Source organism: Columba livia, chromosome 2 (assembly GCF_036013475.1).
Source record: "Columba livia isolate bColLiv1 breed racing homer chromosome 2, bColLiv1.pat.W.v2, whole genome shotgun sequence".
NCBI classification, from domain to species: Eukaryota; Metazoa; Chordata; class Aves; order Columbiformes; family Columbidae; genus Columba; species Columba livia.
This window is the reverse complement of record NC_088603.1, coordinates 41,593,998-41,608,091: the sequence shown is the minus strand read 5'-3', so window position 1 is coordinate 41,608,091 and position 14,094 is coordinate 41,593,998. Positions and strand designations below refer to the sequence as shown.

Genomic DNA, 14,094 nt, shown 5'->3' with positions numbered 1-14,094 from the left:
TTCTGCCTTCAGTGGAATCAAATCGTCTTTTCTTGAATTGGTCCTTATTAATGTTTCTAAGGATGCAAAACACTAATTCCACATCAAGTTGCACCAGAGGTTCAGATTGTATATCAGGAAAAAATTCTTCACAGAAAAGTTTGTCAGGCATTGGAACAGGCTGCCCGGGGAAGTGGTGGAGTCACCATCCTTGGAGGTGTTTAAAAGGTGTTTAGATGAGGTTCTTAGGGACATGGTTTAGTACTAGAGTTAGGTTATGGTTAGACCTGATGATCCTGAGGGTCTCTTCCAACTGAAACAATTCTATGAGAATATCATAGAGGAGAGACTGTCCCATGGGCTACAGTAGTGTATGAAATGAGAGATTTTCCAGACCAAATTTGTGTGGGTTTTTTTCCCAGACTGAACCCATTCTCCTGTTTCTGCCCATCCTGAAACTCAAAGGGTAAAACGCATCACTTCTCTCAAACACAATTCAGATGATCCACAATTGAAGCAGCACAGGGTAGCCAGCAAAAACATCTCTTACAAAGCAGGCTGGTCACTCAGGTCACTTATGACCAGAAACTCCAACAGGAAGCTTTTCCCACCCAAGCCTTGTTCTCTGACTACATTTTTTCACCAGGTTTCCTTTGTTCCTGCACAGTTTCTCCCTGTAGTTCTGAAAAACTAGACTGGACTTTGAGACCCAAATTGTCCTTTGTGGTCCCATGTGTTCAAATGGATTGTTCTGATTCTACTAGCTTCTATGCAAGGTGGCATCCAACAAAGAGGAAAAATTATCATTGATGGGACCAAGGAACTTGCCTCTTGGGCTCCCTTCTGACAATCCAGTCAAATGTGAGCTGCGATCAGCACCAACAGGCTGCTAAGATTTGGGAAGATTTACAGATGCCAACAGGTAGCATCTTAAACTGACAGTACACTCAACTATCTATAAAGCAAAGATAGCATTGCTGATCACTGATTAAGTTCAGAATTAGACACACTTCCCATCCTGCAAAAAAAAAATCTTCCACTAAATGTCATCCCCTCGATTAGAATTTAATTGATCTTTAACTCGGACTATAAGGCACGTCAAGATAGCATTGCATTGATTCCCAGTCAAAGCAAGTTTTTGTGAGGAGGGCTCATGGAAATAAATGGGAGACTAGGGGAGGAGAGACCGAGTAACCAAGGAAAACCACATCATGCTGTCTACGTTCAGTAATGTCATGCAATATTAGGAGATGTGCACATGTTTACAAGTACGCCAACCTCTTTCCAAGTGGTGTTACCTCTAGAAGGATGTGGGGGAGCTCTCTGAAGACTTCCAAGTATGCTTTCAGAGTGCTCATCCTTAACCTTCCAGCTGATGGGGAAACATGTCATGGTGACCAATGGCACATACAGCACTTAACATCACTGCAACTACTAAAAAGACCTTACACTGACTGTTTATAACCTTTAAGAGGCCTCTGAGATCAGTAAGAGGGGTCAAGTGATGTTATTGTTTTGGTGACAGATGGTAGATCCCTATTAAATGATGGTGGCCTGGGAATCATTAAAAGAATGGAGTACTTGATCTACTCAGAAGCTGAAGAGGGAAGCAGCTTTGGAGGGCAGCTCCTTGACAGAGAAGTACATCTCTAAGGGAGGCCAACACTCTGTGGTCATGATGAGCGCTGCAGGTGAACCACTGAAACAGGATAACAAGATACTTCATTAAAGGGAGTGAAAAGACACGCAAGACCAGTGGTGACTTACTGGTGACAGTAAGTGGTTGCTGGTTTCAAAGCCTCCACCAGTGAAGCCATGAGTCAGTACAGCGGCTCATCCAATGCTCTATGAGCAGCAGGTGCTGAAAACATTAGCGTTGATGGCAATGCTTTATCTGTACATCAGTGTAGATGATGTAAAGTCACTGTATGTTAATGGGAAGGATCAGGGCAATTTAGATCTGCAACATTTGTTGCTTGCCTTCACTGAACAAGGCATTGCTAGAGATGACTGTGCTGATGCAGAAGCAAATCTCATTTGTCTGTTCAGCCTTAGAGGTATCTTCCTGAGAAGTCTTGCTCTTAGCAGCACCATAGCAATAACGTGAAGCAGCACACAACCTCCCTCTCTGCAATCAGTTGGCTAGTCTTCCTCTGCACGGGCTCATACAGATTATTTTTAGTAGTACAGAGGATGGAAACTATTAGTCAAATTTAGCCAACCTGGATGTCTAGTGACAACTATGAATCATGACATTAGACTTGCCTTCATCACCAATTTGAGGAAGAAAAAGCTCTAAAGCTTTGGTTTCCAGTTAGGCTTTATTCAATACCTGGACAACTGGTAAATACAGTACTTTTTGTGCCCTGCTATGGCACAGACATGCTGCCTAGTAATGCACTGAAGAATGGTCAGTGCTGTATGTGATCTTCACACACTATGAAAAGAAACAAAGGCTTCAACATAGACACCGAGATAAATAGAATAAAATACAGTTTAATCTGGAAAACATGCACTGCAGTAGAGAGTTCAGCCTCAATTCAGTAAACTTCACTTTATATGCCACACAGAGAAGGATCCTGCAAGAGTCCACTTTACTCAAGATAGCAAAATTTTTCTTTGCAGTAATCTAAACTTATTGTTAGGATGAGCATGTGGATTCACTCAAAAAAATGAATAATGTTTATTCAGGAGGCTGTCTGAGAAACCAGAAATAAGATTTTGTTAGGGATGTGCCTGAATTGTAAAACGTTGATCTAGGCTTCTGAATCCCCCAGAGTCAGGAGACAAGACACTATGCTCAGGAGGTAGGTTCAATCTGTTAGCAGTCCAATTTTTTTGTACTCCAAGACTAAAAATTCTACTTCCTCAGAGCTAGAGAGTTGGTATCCCTGCTGCAACCCTTTGTCAAGTGAGGGGGGTGATTAAAGTGAAACAAAGGAAAAAGAGGGTTCAAGCACTGCTTGTGAACTCTGTTTCAGAACACTAGTCTGTTGGACTGGAGGTGCATCTATCATCTTAGTATCACAGAGGTGTGGACACTTTGCTAACACAAAATAACTTCACACACATAATTTATCATCTTCTGTTACATATGGCAAGTCTAATACTATGTCTGCTGAAAGGTTCTGTAATTCCTCTGAGTTATTAGAGTCTTCAGTCCTGCTTTACCCAGAAGACGACATTTCTGCTGTCTACTCCAGGCTCCTGAACCTTCACTTATTACATATCACAAGTTCCAATATATTCCCAGTAAGACTCCCCTAGGGTCAGCAGAATATGCCAGAGGGCTGGTGGAGATTATGAACATTTATTTTAAAACCTCTGTTCTCTGTAGCTCCCTGTCACAGGAACAATAGGGTAGCAAAATCAGGAACAGGCACAACCATTAAATAGGAGGGGACAAACCCACAGAGTGGATTGCAGAATAAAAGCAGCATTTTTATTGTCAATATTTTGCTTAACAGGGAGCCAATAAAGCAATTGCAAAATGCTAATAATACGCTGACATAACACTGCACATGTAAGCACCTTCAGAGTTGTCCTCTGAATCATCTGAAAATGTTGCAAAACCTTATCAGTCAGGTCATAAGGACAGAGGTGCAATAATCAATCACAGTAGCCACAAACCCAGCACATCTTTTCCACATCCTAACACGTTCAGAAGGTCTGTGTCCTGGAATTACTCTGCAAGAGGTGCCAGACAGATGGATTACATTATCAAGAAGACCAAAGCGAACTATGACCTTACATTTCACTTCCAAAAAGCAACCTAACAGAAGCCTAAGCACCAACAAAATTCAAGGAGACCCGTGTCATATGTGTCAGCCTGCAAAGCAGGACGCCTGACACAATACAAAAGTATTCTTGCAGAATAAGCAAGTGTGTGAATTGATCACAGCCATCATTCCCAACAAGCCCATTTCTGAAAGCATCTTTCTGCTGGTAAACCCAAGACAACTTTCCCACTTCTGCAGGCAGGAAAACAAGCCTGAATTACTTCACATTTACTACACAGGAAGAAGTTGCATGCAGGTGCTTAGGGATAGAGACAGGTAATATGCCACCATATGGCATTTAGATCCGCTCAAAACTTCTGTTACGTTTAAGCATTTTAGCCATAACCAGTTTGACCTCAGTAAGGCAGCATTCAGCCTCTGAATGCATCAGGACCACTCACCTTTCAGCTTCACTTGGCTAAGCAATGTATTAAAAATATTTTTGAAAGCATTCAAGAAAGTAACAGTGAGCATTTTCATAATTATGCCATGAGATATGAGTTAATTGTCTCAACAGCATCTGGAATCCCATAGGAACTGCTACACCTGGCTGACTACCAGTCACCAAGAACACTGTTCCTGCAGAAAGGCAGGGTGAAGTCAAGCAGTGCTTTCTCCAACAAGCCCCCAACCAAATTCTGAACCACCACAAGCAGAACAACAGCAAGGATGTTCAGCCTTGGGAACAGGGTGCTGAATTCTGCAACCTCCAACCCATGCACACTAACAAATGTAAACCAGTAAGAGAAGCAAAGGTCCCAGAGCTCCCAGCAGCACTTTCCCCCACATGCCAGGAGTTAAGCCTGGGATGCAGCTGAGTAAAAGCCAGAGCAGACCAATCTCCTGGTACCAATACCACCATCTCTACCCCAGCGGCTTATCTTTCCTTTGTGCTCACCGTGCAGTGCAGTCCAAGTCACTCTGCCAGATACTCTGCTTTTATCGTAGGATAATAACACACCCAGAGCCAGACAGCAGCACAGGTACACTTTCCATACCACCTTGTAACGTGCCTGATAACCACCCTTCTCCACTGCAGCAGAATGACCTTATTAATGCTGTTCCTGCATGATTTTCGGGACAGCAGCACTTCACAAGTCAGGATCCAGCAGCCCAGTGCAAAGGACACAGAAGAGAAGCTCAAAGCTGGGAAGCCCAGCTGGGTGCCCAAGGCTGATGAGACAATATGATTTAACCATGCAAATACCCGCAGCCAAGTAGAGCATATCTTTGAATTGGGAATGTCAAAGCAGACATGTCACAACAGAGAGTGCTTTTCTAACAGCACCTGAAGTTCCTTCAACAGATGTGCACATTGAGTGAGCAACTGAATTAATTTCTAAGAAAAAAAAAAATAAAGAGACTCTTAGCTAGTAAGACAGAACCACTGAAAATCCACTCATGACTTCTGTGATTATAATAAGGCAAAGAAAAAATAAATCAATAAGCAGAATAGTCCAGAGACAGCTGAAAGGTACACTTTGGTTCAAGCACATCTCTCAGTATTGCTCTGACTGCATCCTCTTCCCAGACAGCCCTGCCTGTGCCAATCGGGTCTCAGACAGTTGTCCATTATACAGGGTTTCACAGAGTACCATATGCTAAAGCAAATCAGAAGTAAGCAGAAAAAAGCAATTTAAGTGTCCTCAAAATGACGCATAAGCAAGAGAATGCAATAAAGATGCCAACTAATGGATATAATATCTCAAAATAAGTGAATTCTGTAGAGGCTGTCACTTCCTTCATACAAGCCCTTGTTCTTGAAGATTTTCTGCGTATATGGATCCTAAAACAAAGTCTTCCAGTTCCCAGTGTGGAATCCATCACTGCAAGGACTGTGAGCTGGGGAGAACCATGGTCACTCTGCATTGCACATCCAGGCCTGAGGGAGAGGGGAAGGCAGTCAAACTGGGAAGAAAAGCAAACATGTTGGGTACAGTCACTGTTGCTTAATTTGATGACAGATGTGAAGATCCCCCGTCCACAAATACAAAGCCTGTGTGTGCCATCAGGTTCACAATGACGATGGATTGTAAAAACATCCCAGCCTACTTGAAATAATTTTTTTTTAAATGACAAGTGACTAAATTGTGTGGAATACTAAGAAATTCAAGGATGCAACATAGTTGACTGAATAACACATGAAAGAATTTTCCAAGAAAAGTGATGCAGAGCTCTGAAATAGCAAGAGGTGGAAGAGATACTGAAGATGGAGAAAAAGCATCCTCTAGATCATTTCTCTCTATGAATAGCTGTATTTATGACATGGACTATGTCTCATATTCACGTAGCCACTCTGATCCTGGTTTTGCCAAACATGTGTGCTTTAATTTTTTAACATACATTATATATAAAAAATACATATATATATATATACACACATATATATACACACTCCAAAACTAGTAATGAGAATCCACACGTTAAACTATTGAATCTCCTCCTTTTTACCACATTTTATAACCACGCTAATAGACCTATAATATGGTTTTATCACACGAGCTAAGACAATTATTTCCTGTATGTTTTTGAACAGTAATGATGGGATTTAATAAAGAAAAGAATAATGTTTATTGTATTTAATTATGAGATTATACAGGTTTTGAAACAGAAAGAAGCATTTATTCTGTTGTACAAAGAGAAATGCAAAAATGTATCCTCTGAGTGTCAGATCTAAGAAAAGACCAAATGGCCTAAAAGTAGGATAGTAGGAAAATTAGAGAAATGCTATAGTGAGAGCTTAAATTCTAGTCTAGCATTTGATTTAGTGATAATCCTCCAAAACCAGCGCTGTATCTGATAAACACAGGTTTAGGATCCAGTTGTTGACACATGGTAAGGAAATGAAACACATTCTCCCTATATGAAGTTCACATTTTTCTGGGTGAAACAAAGCACACTTGTATCCCATGTCTCTAATGTACTTTCTAAAGCAGTAAAGAGAACTGAAAGTCATCTAAATGAAGCATTATTGTCTGATGTGCCAAAAAGATCAGAATTTAATAGCTTGACTGTCACACCTACTCCGAAGCCTTTGAAAAAAAAGGAAATTCAATTTAAAATTTACACAACAAACCCAAGGCACACCAATTCCTTGACATTACACCTCTGCTTCACATACCTCATTTCAAAGGTAGGTTGCTCACTGAACCTCTCCAGGTCAAGCAAAATAGAAAACCCTCTCTTAAAAATGAGTGAGGGTAGAAAGTCAGGTTCAATAGAACATTGCCAATGAATAACAACCACAAAAATAATATATTCTCCTTTAAGAAATTCTCCACTTTTAATGAGGAAACAGAAACGTTAGCAGGTCTGGCAAGTGGTGACGATGGCACTCAGTTTGCACCTTCTGAACAGAACACATCATTCAGCCATGTACCAGCCAACCAAGACTATTTTGTCCCTCAATATGTAGAAGCACATAATTCTGAGTAATTATGTTACTCAAATGGTCCTGAATAATAGTGAATAGCAAATCCATCAAACAGGAAGCTAAATTTTATAATTTAAAGCATACATATAAATAAGAGGGGAGAAATTAAAAAAAAAAAAAACAACATTTTTTTCAAAACATCATACAAAATTACATAGCAACAGTGTAAAAGCTTCTGGACAATTTCCTTTCCCTGGACTCCAATGGAGGGTTTATTCCAGAGAGACAACCCTCAGTAGACAAAGCCTGCTTGTAAACATAGGAATATAGGAATTGCTGTACTGGGTCAGATTAATAGTCCGTTTAGTTCAGTAACCTTTCATTTAACAGGAGCCAGCATCAGATGATTCAGGAAAAGGATGAAAAAATCTCTAGGAGAGCAATTACAGAAAAACTTTCCCATAAAATTTCATTCCAATTCCCACCATCTACTGGATGGCTTATGCTCTGTAACAGGAGATTTTTCTCTTAGCCTTTTTATTTGTTTTCACTAGCCTGAATAATACAAATAATGCTAAATAATACCCCAAGTGTTATGGATATCTTCTATATCTGTATCCCATATGTTTTTAATCCTCAAAATTGTTTGCCCTAGCAGAACTGAGAGGCACTGAGTTTCAACATCACCAGTGTGCTGCTTAAAACAATATTCTGCTACACTTTTAAATAACTCTATCATTTTCCCTGGATGATCTCATGGAGTTATGAGACCTAGCGTAGCATAGTAAAAGGAAAGTAACTCACCTTTTCCAAGAGTCCTTGCTGCTCTGTGTACTGCAGTGACTTTCTAAAAAGAGACCTGGAGAAGGTGGAAACACCTCCAAATTCCCTCCTCTGCCCCAAATGTTTCATGTTTCCTTCAGGCCAAATATTAATTTCTTTGTCAAATTTACTTGTCCATCTTAATTGCTAGTATACACTTCTTTGAATGTCACCTGTCTAGTTAACAACTGCCTCAAATTTCAGGGCAAACACTTTTCAGGGCAGGGAAAAAAAAAAAAATCAATTCTGAATAACTACTCAAAGAGTAGCAAGTCATTTCTCTAATTAAGGCATTGACTTTCTTCTAAGATTGCACTAGCATTATCTGTATAGCCACTTCCATGTTAAAACCTTGGGTAAATATTAGTAAAGAAACAATTACATCCATTAATAATAGCAGCTGGCAGATAAGCACTACTGAGAGGACTCCATTCGCTCCTCAGAAAAACACAGCACTGGTTTCCAAATGAAGGCAGAAGGGGAATAACACAGATCCAGGCTGCTCCAAAAACTGTATTTGCATCTACATGTAAACATTTTGGCTCTGTAAACACCAAGCCATCACCAGCCTGCTTATCATCCTCTCAACTGTTCTGCAGTGAGTGGCCAGGGGGGAAGCTCCAGACAAGCAGGGACAGCAGCAGCTCTTGGCCCGTCTGCCCCATCATTTGACCTCTGCTTGGCTTTAGGGTCACTTGCCATTTATCCATGTTGGCTGAAGTCCGCAGGCTGCCTCCAGGATTTTTGGAGAAGGCCGAACATTTGCAATTTTTGTTCATTTATCCACACTACCCATGTCCATATGTCTTCATTTGCAAATCAGCTCAAGCATGGAAAGGAATAGAGCATGGGCAAGTATTAGACTAAATTATTTCAGCAATCACATTACTTTTGGTAAACGGCCTTTTGCCAAACCAAAGCATCTGCAGCTCAGAAATGTAACTTCCAGATTTAAAAAAAATTCAAAAAAGAGTATCAGTTCAAATAGATTTCGATGAGGCGATCCTCCAAACATTATTGCTGCAAATAAGACTAGCATAACCAAATCATGCTCTTGAAATCAGCTGTGACAGAACACCTGACCAAGGAATGGCCACATGGGATTTTTTTTTTTTAATTTTAATTTTTAAACAATGCCATGTGAATATTATACTTCAAGTTTCCCTAATCTCATATAAAATTATATTCTCCTATTTAGTTCCATCTATCTAGAGTCAAAAGGCATAGCAGAAATGGTAAGCAATGACCTGACTCTTGAGATTCAGGCTGAAGGAGGAATTAAATGAACAGAAACAGCTGCTGACAGAGCTGGGAAGCCTCAGCAGTATCCCACCTCATCTCTTAGCGCAGGTCCTTCCAAAAAAATCCAATGCAAAGATTATGTCGCATGGACAGACAAGAAGTGGAACCAGTTCTGCACCCAAGGATCAGCTCATCGTCACATACGATCTGCCCTTCAAAAATACCAAAGAGATACCACAGGGCTGACAACATCTGGAAAACCCGGCACAAGGAAACCTTAGCGTAGGGGTCCTGGTGCTTTCAGGGACTGATGGCTCAGAGAAGCACTGCTGAACATCTGCAGGATCTCCTCACAGGTACAAAAAAGCAAATATCATAATCTATCAGACAGAATGGTGGGGAAGGATGTTCCTGATCTCAACACAGCTTTTCAATAGCGGCAGCACAGTCTTGTCTTAGACACCAGGTGAGATGGAGAAAAATGAATGCATTCAAGTTTTTACAAATGTCACTATAACCTTTTTCTTTATTATTCACAGGATTTAGGAGGCACCCCATCATCAATGGAGTCAGAGGCTCAAAATAATAGAGTTGTCCTATCAGCAAAGGGAAAGTGCAAAAAAGAAACTATAAATCCACCAACTTCACTGGAATGGTTCAAAAAGGGACAAGAAGTAAGAACCAGTTTTAAGCAAGGTCAAGCTGACTGAAATCTTAAGAGTCTAAAAAAAAAGGGCAAGTGTTGTGACAAGTAATCTAAACAAATGTTAAAAGTGAAGTTTGACAAAGATAAAATATCTGCCAAACACCCAAAACGTAAATGAAACTGCCATTCAGCAAGCGCCAAATAAAACAAGATGTAGCCAGGCCATTTCTGACAGAACAGTAAGGGTATTGTTAGGTCTTCTTATAGACCTCCTTTCTTCATGGAGAAAAAAAACAAAACCCAAAACCCTAGCACACCAGTATGTAGAAAAGTGTGTCTCCATTTTAGCGCACACCTCAGACTTTCTGTATTTATCTGGGAAAAAAAGGGGATGGCCTTTTTTTTTCTTCTTACCCTGTGGTTTCTACTGAGCACTGGGGCATTGCACACACAGGAAGGTTCTGAGGACGAGAGCAGCAGGAGATGATGAAAGGTGACCAGGAAAGTCCAAGGGGAGGAAGACAAGGGTTTGGGGGAGCGGTAAGCTCACCTGAAACTCCTGAAAATATTTTTGTTTTGGTTAAAGCCTATTTGGTTCCAAAAGCTAATTAACATTTTAAATAAAGGACCTCTTCATTAAACTTTAACCACTTCATCCTTCCAGTGACTACGCTGAAAGTCAAATGTTACCGAATGAACAAACGTAAGGTCTTTATGCTTCTAAGAAACAATAAAACAAAGTTTTCTATAAATTTCCTAAAAAGAAGGAAAATATAGCACAGAGAGTACAATACCAAAAAAACCCACATAACGCAGACCAAAAAACCCCCCAAAAACAACCCACAAACTGTTTTCTGAATGGTATTTTGATCTTTTCAGAAGCAAACAGTAAAACCACCATATTCGTCACTACGAGCTTCATTTTACAATCAAAAGCACTGAGAATTACGTACATTTAATTAGCAGGGAGAACACAAAAGCCCATTAATGGAAACCAAAACACATTACGGAAACAAAAACACGCTTTAAAAGCTGCAGAGAGACAGTGATGTGTTCCTCTGATCATGGCAACAGTTCAGGAGCAGCTACTGAAAGTGGCACACTTACTTTCAACTCACAGCTCTGCAGGATATTCACCCTTCTGTGACTGCTTAACATGATCTCCTCTATTTATAGCAATCTTTTTTGCAACCATTATTGTATGGATATGAAAATGAAAAGGCAATCACAGAAGTACAGCAGCAACCAACACCAGCAACTAAATAAAAGACACTACATTCAGCAAACGTTTTTGCTTGTAATTTCAGTGGTTTCAAGATTTTTGTTGGCAGCATTTGATGTAGAGGTTCGGGGAGTCTACAGGTAATACTGGAAGTGTGGGTTGGGCCTGACCCAGGGGTGCAGACCACGGTGTGACCCCAACTTTAAATAGCAGCTAACATTAGTGGAGAGCACCCACATTCATGCCTGGCCTCCTGACCATCCAAACCAGCATGGCCCATGGGTTAGAAGGGCTCATTCCTGGAAAAATGGTGAACCTCCCCCCATCCAGCTGTAGCTTTCAAGCAGTAGGCTCCCTACAAGCAGGAGAGTTCACAATACATTGCATCTTCCCTTCCCTGAAGAACCCAACCAGCTAGAGAAACTATGCTGAGGAGCAAATCTGTCACTGCCACCTCCCTGCTCCACAGTAGGAACCACACAGTCATCTACTGCTGCCGTACGCCTACAGTAAATTACAGTCTGCTGTGGTGTGACAGGCAGAGCCCCCCTGCCACAGAGATGAGGGGTTGACCTCTGAAAACCCACCTGAAGCTGTAGGTCCCACAGCAGGCAAGCCCAAAAAATCTGTCCTACATAAGGCTCAGCAGATATGTAACTCCAAATTATTTCACAGGTAACTGGAGAAAGCCCCTTCAGGTTACATGAAAACACCTTCTGCAACCTACAAGGGCAGAATGAAACATCTCCTGCCTCATCACAGTGCTTGCCTACTAAACGTGTGCCAGGTTCTACCCATCTGGCAGGTGAGTCCTCCAAAGCATCAGCAGGCACACCTGTGTGAGCAGCCCTGCTAACCTGCTCCACCTGGCTGCACTAATCATGTTGTAGCACCCAAACTTCCAAGATGTATCTGAATGCACAGATATACGTCCTCAAAACAAATGCTGTTTTGCAAGAGAGAGTTTACTTCCTCAGACACAAAAGATGTATCATCTTAGCCTCAGCTTCCATCACAGTTATTTCCTCACAAGTGTCGTATGTGTTTCTTAACAGAATGGTTGTAGTTACACTGTGTTTTAATTAATTACACACATGAGAACTGGATTTCATACAAATCCATTTCAGCAGATTTCAGACCAGAACAGTTTCTAGTGAGACTTTAAAAGAAGCCTGGCTTTCTCCTATTATAAATACAGGTCACAACGAACTCATGAAAGCTTATATGTATTCTGATTTGCTTACAGGATGAAAATATCTTACATTTAACTATGACAAACATGGTTATGGGTAAAAAAAAGACAAACGTATTTTAAAATCTAATTGTCATTTTAATATTTATTTTAAACTTACTAACCAATAAAACTCTATTTGAACCTATTAATTACACAATTAACATTTCAACCTGTCACATGTCAGCTATCACTGTCGAAGGGATGGTGACTGCTGATCCATGAGGCAAATGTGTCCATCAATCTCAAGCCCCATTTTGGTACCCAGCAGCTGATATGAAGCTGGTGTGAGCCAGGGCTGTAAACACCAAGCGAAGTAACACCTGCAACTGCAGCTTCTAAAAGCTCTGGAAAGGAATTCTAATAAAAACTGAAATTAAAAAAATTGTATATACAATACACAACTGTAAGTTTTCCACACCTACAGACCAGTTCTCACCAAAAGGCTACATTCTACTTGCATCTAACCGCTTCCAAGTTTCAGGGGAAAGAAATCTCACCTACAGACCACACCATTGTTGATGCAGTTCCTTTCTTACCCTTGTAGCCAGAACATGCCAACCCTTAGAGGCACACATAGGGTTGGCAGCTGGTGGCTGGAAGCACGGCTTGCTAAGCACCATGGCACAGGCAAGAATTATGATTCTGTGACTCTGTGATTCTAAGAATGAGAGAGCTGGCCATGGTGAGACCACCACGGCTCATGGGGTCAATCAGCTGGAAAAACTGACTCACAGAGCCAGAAGTAGGAGGGTGGCAAACCATGACTTGTCCATAGAAGAACATTTCAGGAAGACCAGCAAACAACTCTAGTTTTTTTAGGTGTTAGAGGGGAAGGAGATGACCACACAAGGAGAACCCAAAGCTGCATCTCACCTCAATGGGATTTGAAAAGAAACACTGGCAAACTAATGAACTTCAAGGCTCACTGTTCTCAGTATGATTTAAGGGCTACCTGAGGGAGGTATTCCCAGCAGGAGTTAGGCAGACACAAAACTCTCAACATCTTGAAGTTGGGTCTGGATTACGTTCATCTCAGAGAAGATGCAGCTCAAAGGTCAAGATAAGAAGGTGGAAGTGTACTTTTTTGTTCTGCAATTTCAGCTTATTGCTTATAAACTACATGGGAAAAATAAATCCAGAGACCATATTGCCTGTTTTGTATTTTAATTAAGTAAGTGCCTGGAAATAAGTAATAGAGTTTTTCCACTGCCTTCTCTTGCTAGCTGCCCAAACACAGGCCTTTCTATAAACATGTCACGGATCAAGATATTCATTAAATACAAACAAAAACCCTACTGGCACATAAGCTAATTAAAATGTCTCTACCAATTTCACCTTTGCTTTTATTCTTAGCAACGAATACATCCTCATTTGACACAAAACCCTGTATTCTGTAATCCAAATTTCTCTCCAGCCGCCCATGGTTCTTTTGCTATTACAGCATATGACATTTCAGAAAGGCTCTGATGATGTCACTTTTTCACCCAGCTCCCAGAGATGTCCAGACTGTATTCTATTCATTGTGGACAATTTGTTAATGTCCAATTCACCCAATGTTGTTTGCTTCATTTTAGTGTTATGAATGTCTATTGTTAGCGTGCTGTTCTTTGCTCTGCAGAAAAGGAGTTTTTTGGGGGTTTGATATTTTGCTTGGTTAGTTGGTTTTGGTGTTGTTTTTTTTCAATAAGAAAGTAAAACACTTTTTCAACCCTCCAGAGGTGCAGACCCACATTTAGTTGCTGTACTGGGTCTGGCTGGGATGGTGTGAATTTTCTTCACAACAGCCCACACAGTTCT

General features: G+C 40.8%; 1 protein-coding gene across 10 annotated transcripts in view; it reads right to left on the bottom strand.

The window, feature by feature from the left end:
- RARB (retinoic acid receptor beta) overlaps window positions 1-14,094 on the bottom strand; it is a 329,788-nt gene that overhangs the window by 204,151 nt on the left and 111,543 nt on the right. Inside the window, exon 1 of one of the 10 annotated variants that reach the window (XM_021298341.2) lies at window positions 11,651-11,668. The exons of the other annotated variants lie outside the window; for them this stretch is intronic. The gene's annotated coding sequence lies outside the window, so the exon portion shown is untranslated. Of the gene's footprint in view, window positions 1-11,650; window positions 11,669-14,094 lie in introns of those variants that run through there. 10 annotated transcript variants of the gene reach the window in all.